Source organism: Pinus tabuliformis, chromosome 9 (assembly GCF_031772625.1).
Source record: "Pinus tabuliformis cultivar Carrire ecotype Pingquan chromosome 9, CPIR1, whole genome shotgun sequence".
NCBI classification, from domain to species: Eukaryota; Viridiplantae; Streptophyta; class Pinopsida; order Pinales; family Pinaceae; genus Pinus; species Pinus tabuliformis.
In genome coordinates this window covers 1,246,648,871-1,246,666,703 of record NC_142307.1, presented here as the reverse complement: position 1 = coordinate 1,246,666,703, position 17,833 = coordinate 1,246,648,871, and the positions used below count along the sequence as shown (strand labels likewise).

At 38.8% G+C, this 17,833-nt stretch overlaps 1 protein-coding gene across 2 annotated transcripts in view; it reads right to left on the bottom strand.

Moving 5' to 3' along the window:
• The window catches only part of CTF18 (P-loop containing nucleoside triphosphate hydrolases superfamily protein), a 245,805-nt gene that overhangs the window by 101,087 nt on the left and 126,885 nt on the right, over positions 1-17,833 (bottom strand). The window lies entirely within an intron of this gene.

Genomic DNA, 17,833 nt, shown 5'->3' with positions numbered 1-17,833 from the left:
CCACTCTCTTTCATACTTTAACAACAACGGTCTTTCTATGGAGATGGGTATACCCACTCCATTTGTATTTCAACATCTTTCTCCTGATCCCATGCTTAGATGAACAATGACAATGTGCTAGTTATTGTTGGAAATTATTCTATGAAATCTTAGTAATAGTATTACATGCATTACCCACTTATAGAATGTGTATGACAATCCCATTTCAACTAGCTCTCCCCATTGACTTTATACCCTCACAAAAGTGATAGTTGGGGTTTGAAACCTAGGGTTTCATATTTCCCTTACTCCTTGCTACGATTTAGTTGTTTTCTCCTAAGTTAATCATCCTATTGTTGAAATTCTTATTGAAGAGAGAATTTCTTATCACGGTAATTACTTGTGATTATTCATGTATGTATTTTTTAATTAGTCTTTACTTCATTCATTAAATCATCAAGAAATTACACAATTACAATGCACAAAAGGACAAAAGACTAAAGAAATTAGGCTCCAAGCCAGGAAAAACCCACAAGGGGGAAAACCCAACAATCCTTTCTTTATAGCTTCTTCATCAACAAGAGAAATCCAAGTCAAAAACAAACCAGTGATCTAAGTGCCAAGTCAGCCCTCCACCAAGCAACAGTTCACATGAAATTTGCAATAGATTTTTCCACAAGGTGCCATGATTCTGTCCACTAAAGAGTCCACAAAATTGTCCATACAATGCCAAATTTTTGTCCACAACAGAAGCCTAAATTTTGTCTTTATTTCAGCCTAACAACCACAATAATGATGCCACAAAGTCTTTGTATAAACAGTGCTTCAAAACTCGGATAGGTGTACCTCAAAACTCAGACTGGTGTGCTTCAAAACTCGGATTGATGTGCCTCAGAACTCGGATAGGTGTGCCTCAAAACTAGGATTGGTGTGCCTCAAAAGATCAATGAATGGTTGCCAAATGATGTAGGATAGGTGCCAATATATACTTGTTTCCACACGTGAAGGGTCACATCCTTTAAGCTAGCCGACATGAACTCTAGGAGGGCCGACTTGGCAACATGGAGGAACTAAGTGACGTTTACAAAATTCAAAATTTTCTTCATATAGGGTCACAAAGAACATGCGCTTTGACTTTTTCTTTTGACCAAAAAATAAAGCATGAAGAACATGTTTGATAATAAAAAGAATAATATTTTTTCTTTTATTTTTACAAGAAATACAATAATTATGAAGACTGAACCTAGTTACAATTTCAACACTCCCTCTTAACTAGGGAGGTGTTCATAATGACTTATCAGGATATTCTCAAGTTGAGAACTTCTATAAGGATCTGGATTGATAGGCATCAATATAACTAGCATTGTCAAAATAGCAAGGCCTTGACTAACAAGCTCTATCTCTCAACTAGATCAAAGCACAATGTTGGGAGGCATAAATTTGGACACCACTGCCCCTTTAGGCACATACCCCATCTGGATGTTCACAAAGTATGTCCTCACAAGATTATTTCCATATCAAGAAATATAGGTCCTCGGGACTATTCCTATCTTGCATTAATGTACAAAGTACAAATCTTCAAAGAATATCGGTCCCAAATGTTTATCCAATCCACCATTCTCCTTACCAGTGCCTTTACTAAGGCTTACAGTTGCTAGTCCTAGCCTAGTACATGACACATGGAGAATACGGTGTCCACACTCACTCCCTCTCAACCACAAAGGAGATCCTCACTCCCTCTCAAATAGGGAGAAACAACCACAAGCCTAAGCTTGTCTCAAAAATACTTATCAATGCATTAGCTACATGTTCTTCCATGGAGATCTATAGTAGCTTCTCGGCGCCTATCTGCATCATACTCTTGAATTATAAAGCACTTCAATCTTCCTGGTTTTCTGACAATCTTCATATCGAATCCAACGTGTCATCAAATGGAGCCAAACTTCTCCATAAGCCTTCATATCTTCTTCCTTCGCATTGCAACAGAGTTCAACTTCATGTTCTTCCAAGAAATCATATCAGCTTCCAACCATCAGTAGTATCAGCATCAATATTGTTCACCAAATCAATGTGTTCCTAAACCAATCAGAGCTCCTTCTTGCCAACTGGGATAGGTGAACTTCTTCTTTTGTGCTGCCATCTAATTGACTTCTTACTCCTTAATCTTTATGTTTTTCCATGTTCTTCCAATTCTTCCATCTGCTAATTAAGCTTAGATAGATCTTGTCTTCACCTACAACCTTTGTTGCAAGATTATGAGAGAGAAAAAGGCAAAGTACAAAGATAAAATAGCAACAGTAATAATTAAAGAAAGGAGTTGTAGAATACCTATCTCTTTGAGGAGAGTCAGCTCCCTCTTGATCTTGAATCTTTTCATCAACCTTCTAACAACATGATATCATTCTTGTCATTCTCATGAGCTAGGTTCTTCTTTTTACAGCGGAAATGGTTAGTTAGGGTTTTTGTTCCTAGGGTTTTCTAACTCAAATCTTTGCTAGGGTTTACAAGCCCTAGATTCTCCAAAGTCTTCAGGATCTGCCGTTTAAGAATTACAAATTCTATAAGCATACTAATGAGTTAGCTTCAAACCCTAGAAATATTATTAGCAAGCTCTACATACGAGATATGGAATTCATTTCATTTAAAAACCTAGTCTACATATGTAATGAAGTACTTTGTATGCTAACATATCAACAATCTCTTATAGATCTACACAAACCACTTTTCTAACACATTTGTATCTTTCAAGAGATTGCTGGTGTATTAGTGACCTAATAGGTTATGGAAACCTAATAGGTTCTTTATAAAACCCTAACCTAAGGGAATGTCAATGATAATGTAAAAACCTAGTCTACTTAGGGTTACAGATGAAATCTAGAAAATACTATTCTTTGGATGTTTGGGGTTTTGATGGTAATGTCATGTTTGGAGTTTTAGTATTATTATGGAAGCCCTAGTCCTTTAGGGTTGGATGGTAATGTGTTCCTAGACCTTTAGAGTTTTTGGAAATTTAGGGTTTGTTGAGTTATAAAACTCTAGATCTTTAGGGTTTGGTAGGATTTATAATCAAGACCCTTATGTTAGATGATGTCCTAGGAATGAATCCCTAGGTGTATGTTTGCTCATCTGATCAAAACCCTAGCCTAATCAAGATCATTATATGTATAACTTTAAATGTATTGATATTTGTGTCTTGGGCATACATAATGGATATTGATATGCTTGTGCATGATTATGAAATCCTAGATACATGTGCTAACCAAACTGTTGATGCTTATAGTGTGAGAAGTCTAGGGTTTGCAACTAAGCCCTAGTAGAAGTTTTGATATTCTAGGATATGATGTGGTGATATGATTTCCATTATGATAAAATCTAGGGTTTATAACAAACTCTAGTAGAAGTTGGTCATATCATTGAAACCTTAGATTGTGTTGTGATTGGTTTTGATTATTGACATCTAAGGCCTAGTGTCTCAAAGATGGAATCTAGGGTTTGCATTAAATCCTAGTAGAAGTTTATCATATGAATTCTAAAATTGTTAGATGCATTGTAAGTGTGCTTGTTTGAATTGATTCTAGGGTCTACAATATATTATAGTGAAGTATGTCATATCTCTGGAAGAATTATCCAGACCCTAGATATAATAAAGATTGTTGTCTTAATTAAGTTGCTCGAAGTCTTGATGATGAAGTCTAGGGTTTATGACAAAACCCTAGCAAGAAGTTGAAGTATAGAAGTATGTGTCTCTTGTTGATTATGAACCTAAACAAGTTTAGGTATTTGATGTCTAAAGTCTAATGCTTTCATTATTGTATGATTGTGATATACTTAACATCATGCCTCTATATATGTATTTGGTTGTACTTGCTATCTAAGTTGAGAAGGTACATAATATTCAAAATGATGAAGATGTTCGCAAGTAAAGTTGATTTGATTGATAAGTATGATGAAGGAAGTTATATAAATGATGACCATCAAGATGACTTTTATAAGAAGGATGGAAGCCATGAAAGATTCTCTGATGTTATAGGAAGACGTTAATCCCCAAGTTAAGAGGGGGTCGAGATAAAAGGAAGGATATCTCCCAAGTTGAGAGGGAGGGCATATTATAGTCATGATGGATACCTTGAAGAAATTGAAGAATGAATATGGAGGTGTTGTTGAAAGAAAGAAAGCAGGATTTTGTTGTTGCTGCATGTGAATTAGGAAAGGAATTTGTATGATTGAAGAAACTTCTGTCAAGATTTGTTTGGGAAACCTCTAAGTCCTACTGTGATAAATTGTGAAGCAGCATCAAGATGTTTGAAGACCCCGAAGGTTTGTGTTTACTCATGAGTATTTGAAAGGTTGTTACTAATTGGGGTTGTGATTGTTCAAGTAAATCTCTCAAAATTTTTGAAAATCATGCTTGAGGTTATCAATCTGTTTGATCAAGAGAGATCTGATGTGTTGAGGCATTGTGTGTAAAATACCTGAGAGGACATCTGTCAGGATATGTGTTGATGTCTCGTTCCTGAAGTAGGGAGGGTGGTGCTGGTCATAGAGCTTTGACCTTGCATTATGCACCTAGCTCCCTGGGTTGATGGTTAGCAAGTAAGCCTAATGGTACCTAGAGAGGCTGAAAGCTTTAGTCCATCTTAGTCCCACCCGGATAGATTGTCATGGTCAGGAATCTAGTCTGTGGCACCGTAAGTGCCTAAACTCTTCATGGTTCATGTGTTTTGAGATCTTCCACGTACTTGTATATGTATGTATGAATACCTCCCTAGTTAAGAGAGAGTGTTGAAGAATGTAACTAGGTTTGGTCTTCATAATTGTATTTTGAGTCATAATTTAATGTAGAAAGAAAATGAATTATTATTATTATTATTATTATTATTATTATTATTATTATTATGACTTACTAAAGCATGGGTTTCATGCTTGGGTCATCATGTTTTAGGTCAAAGTCCCCATCGAGGACTTCTAGGTTTTATAATAAGACATTAGAGTCATTTTCCATTTAATGAGACCCTTCTTGGGCTTTTGAATCATGTAAGAAATTATTATTGAGTCAAATAAGTCATTTGTCACCTCCACACCAAGTCAGCCCTTACCTGATCAAGTCGGCCTACAAGAGGATAAATTGAACTCCATAAAAGGGTATATATAGAAGTGCAGGTCAATTCATTTGGAGCATATCTCACAAAAGTGAGAAATTCCAAGAGAAGGAGGAGATTTGCTAGAGAAGGAAAATCAAAGTTTTTGGGTTGTCTCTATCTCTCTCACACATGTGGATTTACTAGGCTATTAGTTGCAAGGTCGTAGTTTCTACTAATTCAAAGATTATGTTGGGTCGAAGTTTCGACTGGGTCAATGATTCTACTGGGAGAGAGTGAGACATTGTTGAGGGAATTCTTCCTAAGAGGACTTCCAGCCAAGAAGTTTGATTTCTCAAGTGCTAAGCAACAGCAGAGAGGACTTGATCTATTAGTAACTCCAGCAAGGAGTGCGTAGGCTAGCCTGGTGTTGTGCAGAGGAGAGAGGAGGTAGTTCGACAGTTCATTGGCAGAGATGGCAGCTAATGGGTTGCGAGATCACGATCGGTTGGAGGGTGCATCCAACTATGTTATCTGGAAGGCAAGGATCTCATGCCTTCTGGATGAGCATGATCTCAAGACCTACATCGGCAGTGTGGTAGTTGTGCCCACGGATCTAGAACCACTCAAGAAGTACAAGGCCGAGATGGCAAAGGCCAAACGATTGATCCTCGACGGAGTGAGGGATCATGTAGTGTGTTACATTGTCGGCAAGGATACTACTCGGAAGATGTCGGAAGCTTTGGCCACGCTATACGAAGGATCTTCCGAGCAGTGGAAGATATACTTGGAGCAGAAGATGAGATCCATGCAGATGCAGAAGGGGGAACGCATTGATCTGATCCTTACGAAGCTTCAAGAGATCTAAGACTCGTTGGCAGCGGTGGGGTCAACACCTCATCCTACTGAGATGGTGAGCCTAGCCCTAAATTCAGTCTCAGAAGAATGGCAAGTGTTTGTCCAGAGCATCCTGGGCAGAGAGAGATTGCCAGATTGGGAAGGGATGTGGGCCGCTCTTCAGCAGGAAGAGGTGAGGAGAGACTTAGTCAAGTGCAAGCTTGATAGTAGCAGTAACAACAGTGGGACGAAGCCCAAGGAAGAGGATGAGAATGCAGCCCTCGCATCCAAGCAGCAATAGGAGCAGCGGAAGAAGAAGAAAGATGTTTCAAAGATCAAGTGCTTCCGATGTGAATTTGGTCAATACACTACAGAGTGTCCTCTCAAGAAGGCCAGGGATAAGAAGCATGATCTGAAGGTTGCATCCGCACAAATTGAGGAGGAGGAGTTTGCCATCATTGCCCAGAGGCGGGGTGACATAGAACTGTAGTTCGAAAGAACTGCAAATGGGCAAGGTCCTTGAAGAGTATACCTCTTGGATCAATACCTTGCTATGGGAGCCCAAATCAGAAGTAGCAGGATGGACCAGTGTCAATTGGTGCAGAGGAGTGTCGGAGTAACAGTTGCAGTGGCTAGGAGCGCCAGAGACAGAGCGGCAGAGAGCTAGAGTTGGCAACAATGCAATTGGCACAAAGCAGAGTCAGCAGCAACACAGAGGCTTCAGAGGGTCAACGCAGAGACTGGCAGCAGTCATAACTCCAACAACAAATGCATCATGTTGAACACCTGTTCAGTAATTTTGGATGCTTTTCCATTGTTGATGCAGTAGCAGCAACAGTTGGAGAAGGTTGCAATGCAGATGCAGTGTTGGTAGTGGCAAGGTCAACGACAGTAGAGATGCAACATTTGCGCAGTAGTTGATGGGCAGAGATGTCAGACAGCAACAGCGCAGAGGGAGATGTTACAGATTCAGGGTGATGCTTCAGCAGGTTTCATTACTAGAGCACATCTAAGTTACCGAAAACGTCCCTCCCAAACCCCAGAAACATCGTTCAACGTTTCAGAAACAGAAACGGGTTCAATACGGCAAGGAAACGTTTTAATTTTTTGGAAACGCGGGATCCTAATTTTGAAGCGTTTCCTTTTTTTGGAAACACGAGATCCTATTTTTGAAACATTTCGGGCATTTTTAAGGGTTTGGATCCATTTCCGGAGTTTTCTAACTTGGATATGACGTTGAATGCATCGTCTCATGATTTGTTTGATGAGGAGGCACCAATAATTGCATCTTCAAGTGGATATGGCAGCAATGCTCCCACTCATGGAGAGGATCCAAATGATGATGTGAATCTTAATTACATGGATGAAAACATATTTGATGATATGTAAATGTGATTTATGATGATGTTTTAAACTTTTGAATAATGGACATTGAATACCATGACATGTCACATGATAGTAGACTGCCAGTCATAGTTCAAATTTGTAATTTGTACTATGTAGTGTGCATTTAGCATTATTAATTTTGGTGATAATGTTGATGATTGAAATTGGAAACAAAAACTTGATGATATCATATATGTTGAATGTTATAATAATCTCTAACGATGATGACAATGTTTAAGCTGAATTAGTGATGATGATTTGTTTATGTCGAATTCATGATGATGATTATGTATTTTTAAATATAGAATATAGATTCTAAAATATGAATGGTAATATGAAAGTTTTATTTTGTCATATATATATATATATATATCTATATATATATATATATATATATATATATATATATATATATATATATATGTCGTTTCCTTGTCGTATCATATCGGGATTTTTTGAAAATTTGTCGTATATGTTTCAAACCTTGTTTCTGTATCCGTTTCAAACCTCATTTCCGTATCTGTTCCCGTATCCGTTTCAATGCAACTTAGGAGCGCATTCCTTGCTAACAGTGAGTGTTGATTTCTAGTAGCATTGGATGTGTTCTAAGCATCAAAATTTGAAGGGAGGCTTAGACACATGTATTCCACAATACCCAGAAATCGTTTTGGGAAATTCCACCCGGAATCAGTTTTATTAAAATAATTAATAATTTTTAATGGGTGCCTAAGTCTAAATTAGGAGATTAAAATAATTAAAGGGTATTAATCTAAGTGTGGATGAAACTTCTAGAAAAAGGCGAGGATCAAGCCAAAATGATCTGAGCCATTGGTTAGAATCTAATCTGGGTTGTTGGTTCTCAACAGAAGGATTATAAGAGGAGGCTTGATGGCCATTTGGAAAACACATCGAGTAAGAGATCAAAGATCGAATTTATGAAGAGAGCAGTGTAGCAGTTGTCCGAGAGAAATTCAAAGTGATCTCTTGCAGTGAGGGGCAGGGATAGTTCCGGTTGGAGATTTCTCGTGATCCCGGAATACTCAGCAGAGGAGGCAGAGAGAGATCCGGGAGAGGCAGTGCAGAGGCTACGCTGGGTAGCGTAGGCTGACGCAGAGGCAGCGCAAAGCCTTGAGTAGATTCATATTTTTGCTGGAGAGATCAATTTCTGAAGCCGGATGTCGGGCTGTGAGACCGGGAGGACAAAATCGAAGTCTCAAAGAGGCAAATCGATTAGTAGAAGGGGTGACGTTGTCCCTAGGAGCTGTGACATTGGGCCTACACAATGACTGCGCAGAGGTAGCAAGGGACTAACCATTCTGTAGCTGGATCAGTCGGGATCGCCAGGGATAGTGTCAGGTATTTCTCACTAATCTTCTGTCAGTGATATTCATTGTACTGGATAGCCAGCAAGGCATCCATAGATTGTATTCAGAAAACTACTCCTTAATAATACAAACCCTCAGTTGTTGCACAGGTTTTCTTGCATTGGGTTTTTCCTGGGACATTTGTCCAAAAATAATTGTGTAGATGTGTGTGATGTTTATTTCTCCTATGCCATATTTATTTTCCGCAGTTTTTATTTGTGTAGGCTGCAATGTATTTAATTTGATATTTTCTGTAGCACACAGCAAGTAAATTGGTTAGTCGAATTAACAATTAGCAGAATTAACATCAATTGTTGCAGTAGGAATCAAGTAACCGATTTTTCACAAATCTGATACTAATCAAGCTTTGGAAGGCTAGCCCCACGCTGCCTCTGCGCAGCCTCCGCGTCAACCTACACAGATCTGCGTCACAGCCCCTAAGCTCTGCGTCACCTCCTCTTATCTCCTGTTGTCTGGAAATTCGACCCTCTGGCCCTGTGGTCTCACACCCCGGCTTCTGGCACTAGATCTCGACTCTCCCAGCTGAATTTTGAACTCCCTCTGAAGCTTTGTGCTACCTCTCTGAACCTCTCTATGCCTCCTCTGCCTTGTACTCTCCGGATCTGGAAAACTCTCCTCCGGACTACTATCCCTGACCCTCACTGCAAGAAGATCACTCGATCTTACTCAGGGAACTCAATGTTGCTACTCTTGAAAAATTTGATCTCTTGATCTCTCTCACTCGATGTGTTCTCTAAGTGCCCATCAAGCTTCTTCTTATAATCTCTTGTTGGAGCACCAACGGACAAGATTAAAACATAATCAAAGGCTAAAATTAACTAGGAGTTGATCATCGTCTTCTTCTTGAAGATTCACACTTAATTAATACCCTTTAATTAATCACATTTCCTAAGTTTAGACTTAGGAATACATTAAAAATGATTAATTATTTTAATTAAACCATCTCTAGGTGGAATTTTCCCAAACAATTTCTGGGCACTGGAGAATGCATGTGTCTTAGCCTCTTTGCAAAATCTCGAGGCTAGAGCACATTCGATGCTACAGAAATCAACATTTGTTACAACAGATTTTCCTTTTTTACCTAAACTAGATTACTAGATTCACTGGAACTAGAACCCCAAATAAATCAGTTAAATCTTTTTCATTGATTTCTCTTTGAGAGTACTCTTCTTCCGTGCTTAAAATTTTTGGTTTTTTGAAAACAATTGGGTTGTCCTCCCCCGTCTCTACAATGCCACCTATGCAGCCATGTTAAGTTTAATAAGTTCAGTTCTCTTTCCTAATGGACAAGTGCATGCCTTTACTCCATCTCCAAAAATAGCCAAAAGATGATGGTAAACCCTAGTGTAGTTTCCCTTAAAATGATGAACACAAAGGTTGCATAACCAATCCTCTAAACCACCATTGTTTTTCTTCTTATTCTTGGTGATTTTTTTGACAAACTGAAGCAAGGGTTTCTTTGTGTTGATTAAAACAGAATTTTTCGTTGCCCTTGCTAATGTTTCACCCTCACGTTGAGCAATTGTTGAAGTGTTGTTGTCCATTTGATTTGCTTTTAGAGGTGAGCACTGAAATTAAAAGAAAATGGCATTTCAATTTTGAACAATGTAATAGATTTGCTTTAAATTTTTAAAATTTTAAGAACAAAATAAAATTAAAAATCTCATACTATACCACTGGTTAAAAATAAAACTTTAAACTTTAAACTTACTTTGACAACCAACAAACGAACTATTGCTCCAAGTTTAGCGAGAGCCCCAAGCAAGAAAATCTGAAAATCTGACTAAAAACCCAAAAAGGTGCTAATATCTCACGCTTCAACATATTTTTAAGCATTACATTGTGATAGTATATATGAACCCTGCATTTTGGCTCGACTACTTAAGTTTTAACAGTTTAGTGCAGAGTTTCACCTGTGACTTTCACCTATCATCACCATGAAGCCTTGAGAATTACCGTGAAGCCTTGAGAATCATTGTGAATCGTCGTCACCATGATGCCTTGTTCGTTGTTCGGTTTGTTTGTTGTAACGGTGTAACCTTCTCAACTGTAACCCTGAAAACTTCGTCATTGTTCGTTGTAACTTCGATGTCGTGTTTCTTAGCTGCCATGTAGAATATGTTATGTGATATACAATATGTTTGAAATTTGTATTGTTTAGAAATTAGGTTTCCTAAGTATGCGGATAGGGTTTAGCATTTAGGTTAGTTTTTTTATTTTTTTTATTTAGATTTTCAATTTTATTTGAATTTTTTTAAATGTTAAATGTGCATTATATCGAGGGGCGTCCTAATGTCCCCAATTTATCAAGGGAAGTTTAGGACATGCCCTAAAAGCCCTTGTTTTTTCGAGGGACGTCCTAGGGACGGCCTTGAAGTCCCCAAGTCACTGATGGCGTCCCCAACCCATTGGAGACGTTTCTAACGAGTTCCAAAGTAACCAGATTGTCAAAACAAAGGAAACGTCATGAATTTTGATGGGGACGAGTCCCCATGCAACATAGGGTTGATTTTGTTTACACGTGCGAAATTTTAAAGTTGTTACAAGGTCGAAACTTCAAAAATATTGCAGGTCCGAGAATTTCAGAGTTTGACCAGATTTTGAGAGCATTGACTTTATTGACATTGACTTCATTGAAGGAGACTTGAAGGAGGGTTTACTTGGGGCTCTTGTGGCAGTCTTGGTCTTGGTTTCTGGTTCTTGGATATCTCACTTTGATATGATTCTATTAGAAGAGGATTTGTTTGGGTTTTCCCCTGTGGGGTTTTGCCCTAGCTTGGAGCCTACATCTTTGTGTTCTTTGTCTCTTGTGATCTTCATGTTTTGTAAATTTTGGTAATTGCTTGATGAAGAGAAGATAATATAAGTAATAAAAGGCCAACAACATTTACAAGTAATTATCAAGTAAGAGAAATCACCCCTAATATACAAGCATCTAGATTTCTCAATGCCCGCCACAGAAACCAATCTTAATTAGCTAGGGTGGATATGTCTCACAACCAAAACTAATCCTCACTAGGGTTCTCACCCTTTTCTCATAAGCTCCAAGAGCTCACCAAATCAATTTACACAAATAACCAATGCATAATCAGAAGTGAAATCCAATCCTCTTTTTATAGCTTTGTCATTAGAATATCATAGGTCAGATTACAATGCGTAATCAAAATCCATAGGTCATTAGAATACCATGGGTCATCTTAAATAATATAAAGTGACTTTATATAGTTTCCTCCTTTTTTCTACATAGTCACTTAATAACACCTTTTTAATTTAACTACTCAACATCAACTTAGAAATGTTTCTTTTTCACCCAAATGACATTAAATAATTAAATCAATCGTTCCCTTTTTTTGCAAACTATAGCCTACAGGAATCAAATTGGTTGCTAAGTCATTCTTCAGAAGTGATCATTTGGAAAGGGACATTACAATAGCACATATACTCGAACAAATATGTGGGGCTACTTCCACATTTTACTCTACAAATCAATGGAATTAATCATTAGATGTGGAGGCCTTCAGACCATGGTGTATTCATTTGATGGCATAAGTGGATGAGTTACGGTGTTATGTTGAAAATTCAAACCAATTACTTGCATAACGGTTGTCATACAGCACACAAACAATGACATAGTGTTGGGAACTTTCATACTATCCAACCTATGTGAGTTATATGCCCTGCATTTTCTTTCATATTTGGGGGAGTGATCACCTTAGATCATAATAAGTGGACACCATATTCACTATTTTATTTATAATTGACTTATCATAAGAGTGGGTTACTGATGCAAGAGCATCGACCCATTGTCCGAAAAATCAGCAAGAACGAGTTCTACAAGGCACAGCTATAAAAAAAGGCAGGGTAATATCTATATTTTAAAAGATTAAAAAGCTTGAAGCTCCTATCGATGAGGGATGTTAGGGATTATGTTGAGAGCCTTATGGAGAAAATCATCGATCCGAAGTGATCCATGAAAATGTAATTTTTTCTATGAATTGTAGCCTCGGGCATTGAAAAAGGCAGCCATTAGAATTGAGATCAAGCCTACCAAAGCACTGAGAGATGCCATGTAATAGTATAGTAGTTTTAATTAATGAAATTTGGTTCCTGCGTAACTTTTTCTTGTACAAACCTCATAGTAATGTCTTGTGTGAGCCAGCGTGTGATGTTGCATGTAGCTGGTGTGAGTCAGTGTGTTGATGTTGCGATGGTATAGTAAAAAAGCCTGGAAAACAAACATTGTGACTTGCTCGCTCTTTGGGAGAATGAATCTTATGTCTTATGACTTTTGGAAGGATGTCACGATCCCTAAAACCTGTTGCAAATAAGGACGTATATAGTCAAGTTGCCAAGTTTGATTTAGAATATTGGCTGATCTGCATGTAGAATGACGTGGGTCATTTGGCTATCCTATGCTAGTCAAACGTACATATGAGTCTCGGTGCTTGGATAAAGAGAGGATTGCCACACATTGATTCTTTGGAAAACAAGTGAAGTGTGGATTGTTCTAAAGAACTAATGTGGCGTAGAGGATTGTGGTGAGCCCAGCATTAGGGATTTTGCTGTGGCTTTTCGGACTTTCGGCCTGTGATTCTTTTTTAAACCTACAATGTTGTTCAAACCTATTACCCACCATCAGTGGGTGACCCCAGCCGACAGCCAGCAGCCCCTGACAGACACCAGTGTAGCAAATATTGTGCCAGATGTCTCCGCTCCCTAAGTCAGTCATATGTCCCCTCGCCCATCTGTCGAGATCGTATGTTTGAAGGAGGGCCATCTAATCCCAAAGGTATGACTTTTTATTATGTAATTGGGTGTTTATGCTTGTTTTTCTTGGGTATATTTAGGTATGGATTATTGGGTGACTTCGAAGGAGGAAGGGTTTTGACTGTAGTCTTGTTCCCTTACCTTAACTAGAGGTTAGTCCTCAACCCTAGTCCCATGGGATCTCCCCTATTGGCTTACAGCTTTAGCATGGGCACTACTTGGGAAACCTTGATTTTGGTAGCGTGGTCCCATTTTCCCGTTTAATATTTTTCGCTCCCCCCGCGCATTACATGCCTTATTTCATCATGTTCCCTCTCCGAGTCCACATGACCATGTTGAAAAATGTGTAACTAGGTTTGGTCTTCTTAAATATGAAATGTACTTTTGATTCTTGAATATTGTAAAATGAAAGAAAATTATTATCATTATTTCTGAACTATGTTGCCAGGAAACGTGGGTGCGGGGACGGGGACGGGGACGGCATTTTTGGAAACAGGGTGCGTGGGTTCGTCGGGTAATATAATAATATTAAATTTTAATAATTATATTTTATAAATTTATAAATTATAATTTATAATTAATAATATATGTGAAATTTGAATTTGACAATTTGTATATTTTTTCAACTTTAAACAAGAAAACTTTAATGATAATCATTTAAACATTGCACATCATTGAACATTCAACATTGACATGCTTCCCTCGAGCTCTCCTGTGATTCTCTAGCACGCCCTTGGAAACTATCCATGTTTCTGTGACCCTTTTCCTTACACTCACTGTCACGAAATATGGAATATCTGTTGTCTTAATTCAGTGCAGAGTCTACAAGGAGGATGTGTCTCTAGCTAAAGAGGAAAAAAGGCGTTTAGAAATATTGATGATTCAGGAATCTTTGCAAGATTGCAAGAGCATTAATGCTAGTCTCGTTTTACAACGTGATGTTTCGAGTCTCAACGGTGTGCTGTCTTGCACACGAGGACATATACCTAGCTAGATATACTAAACCAACCTTGGTTTACCAGTAGATATAGAAGCTACTTGCCACATTTTCTAATCGAGTGATGATTATGAAAGGTTACCAATTCTGCAATACCAATACGCATACAAAACATAAGAAATTATGCTTAATCCTTATTTATGCTAATGCATTAATGTCTTAGTCTAATACTTCTCAATGTTTTACAAGAGACTCAATGTTATATATTTTTATTGTCTTCAAGAAGACCTAATGATATACATTTTGACTCAATGCTAACTACCTCTGCAAAACAGAAATATCAGTCCTAAAATCTGCTTACAATTAGGAGGTAAATAAGCTGAAATCTCACACCTATTCTCTCAAATATGAGTTGAATTTTAATTAGAATTTCAAAGCAAATTTGTCTGGTGACTGGTCTCTTTCAGAATCTGTAGCAAATATTTAAGTGATTGCAGGCCTAATAAATCCCGTCACACCAGCTACTACAAGCAAGCCCCTAGACTCACGGCTAAAGGGAAATAGGTCACCCAAGTAGCCTCTTTCCACCCTGCAAAGGAAACACTGGCAGATCTGCAAATTTTACGATGGAAACACGCGGAAAACCCTCTTAAGATCAATTTGAATTTTTTATTGTCTTCAAGAAAACCCTGTACTCTCACTCTATCGGTGAAACCCTCTGGTAACCGTAATACTAGTTTCAATGACTTCAATGATTTATGCTTCAGCTTTCATAAATTTTAATTTTTAAAACCGTATTAGTCTGACATTTATCCTGAGCTTTTATAGGTTTAACTGTAGTCTCCAATAACTAAGTAGTTTGAATGGTAAGTTAATCTAGTATAAGGAATTTCTTCACTTTGGTCCAACTAAAAGGTGTCGTGGCTACGATGACAAAATCCCCGAGATCATTCAGAGATACGAGGGAACTCCTGTAACATACCAGGTTTCCACCAATATTCCTTTAATGATGTTATACTGTAAAAATACACAGTGTTTAATAAAGAATCGCACTGTAACATTAAACAGACGGAGACCAAACTCTCACATTAAACAAATGAATCAGACATTACTAAATAGTAAATACGCACTCACTGCAACGCTCCACTGCCCACTGCTGCCGGAAGCTGCCCACGGTCCACGCTGAGCAAGCTGCCCACGGTCCAAGCTGAAGCTGCCAACTGCTATGCCGCCAAGAACAATGCGTATAGCGTTTCACTTATGTTTTAAACAATGATATTTGCCTTTAAGATTTAGGGTGTTTTAAATTATTTTTTAAATTTCATTGTTTCAATAAAAAAAATTATTTTTTTTTATGAAGAACCCATTAGTTTTTTATTGAAGAACCCGAAGAACCCGAAGAACCCAAAGAACCCCGAAGAACCCCGAAGAACCCAACTTGAAGAACCCGAAGAACCCAAGAACCCAAGCACCCGAAGAACCCAAGAACCCAAGAACCCGTCAAAGGCTAAGAACCCAAATTTTTTTTTTGAAGAACCCGGTTCTTCACAGAAGAACCCGGTTCTTCTGGGTGCGTCTGAGAAGAACCCGTACCCGTTTCCGGGACTTGGGTGCGGGAACCCGGTGCGGGTTCGAGAACCCCACCCCCGGGTGCGGGTACCCGTGCAACACAGTTTCTGAAGCATGGGTTTCATGCTCAAGGCCTTTTATTTTATAGGTCAAGCACCCATTGAGTGCTTCTAAGGTTTGTCCTAGGTCAAGAAGTCAAAAGAGTGATTGTCATAAGTTGAAGACCCCATCGGGCACATCGTAACTTGTAAAGAAAATTGTTTGTCATTAGAAGTGTCAAAATACCCTTCAAGACCAAGTCAGCATGGCAGCTGAGAAGTCGGCCTATTTTGAGGAGCCACATCCACCTTGAGAAGCCTATATAAAGGAGGGAACTCGACCTCCTTGAGACACATTCATCACTCACTCATTCAAGCAAAGGAGAAGAGCAAGAAGGCAAGCGAAGAAGGAAGAGGACGAAGAAAGATTGTTTTTGGGCTAATTCTCTCTCACACATGCGAAGAAGAGAAGCTAGGGTTTGTTGCTTCAAGGTCGAAATTCTCTATCTACTGGAAGAGGATCAAATCTGCTGGAAGAAGGGTCTACTAGGTCACCTACTAGCCCTAGACAAGGAAGCAAGGCAAGCGAAGTTGCTAGGAGGCCTTGGAAGGCTAATTTTGCTCACACGTGTGGATGCAGTAGCAGTTGCAGGGGGGTGAAAATTTCAGACCTGCAGTAGAGGCCAAAATTCTGAAGTTGGGGGTCGAAGTTGTGTTGCTAGAAGAGATTTGACTGGGTTTGACTTGGACAAGGGAAGCACATCATTCAAAAAGGTTGGACTTGGTCTTAGAGGGTATTGGTCTTGGTCTAGAGGTCTTGGAATTCGTCAATTGAAGAATCTATAAGAAGAGAAGACATTTAGTGGGTTTTCCTCTCAAGTCGAGAGGTTTTGGCCCTGGCTTGCAGCCTACATTCTGTGTTCTTGTGTACTATTGTTCTTCTTGTTTTGGTAGTTGTTTGATGATATTCGAACATAATAATAAGTGAAGAAGCCAATTAAGTAAGAAAAAGTAAAAAGGCATCACAAGCAGTTCATAGAAAGAAAAATCATCTTAACTATTGCCCTATAGATTTCTCAACGAACGACTCGGTCCACAAGGCTCTCGTACCCCCCTCCCCTTGTCCAGACTCCACATGTCTCGGTTGGGCCTGGAATGATGCTCCAGAGGTTAATGCAGCTAAAAAAAAGATAAAAGCATAATATGGCAACATACAAAAGGAAATGTACCACAAAATTCAAAATGTAGTCGAAACAATAAAATTTAGCACATGGACAAAAGCCAAACATGAGCTCTACCCCCTATCATTATGGCCATCACCCTAGTTCCTAGGGCCCCTATGAGTGCCCCTTGCATCATTAAGGAACCCATGTATGTCCCAACCCTTGGTGGGCGATGAACTGCCCCACCTTAAGGGGGTAATCATTGCTACATCATACACATCATGCTCTCATTCCTTGGAGCCCCAAGCAATAAAATAAAAGAAAGATCAATAAAAGGCAAATGGAAATGAAGAAGGGTGGAAAAATAAAGGTCAAGGTAACTCATGTACCACAATTGCTACCTCCTACATTCATGCACCCAAATATGTGGACATCTCTCATCATTAACACCTTTGAGCCCATGCCATTTGGCCTTAAGACCCCTGTGTCCCAATCCACCTCATCATTGATCACATGACACCTACCACTTGAAGGATGTACCTTAGACATGTCCTTGCCTTTAAGGGTTGGGAACACCTAATAGGGTTGTTTATTAGCCACTCCTACCTAGGGAGGTAACACAATTACATGTTCAAAGCCCCAAAATTGGAAGGGAACCCCACTATGAAGCCTCATTTTTGCCCTTGATTAATGA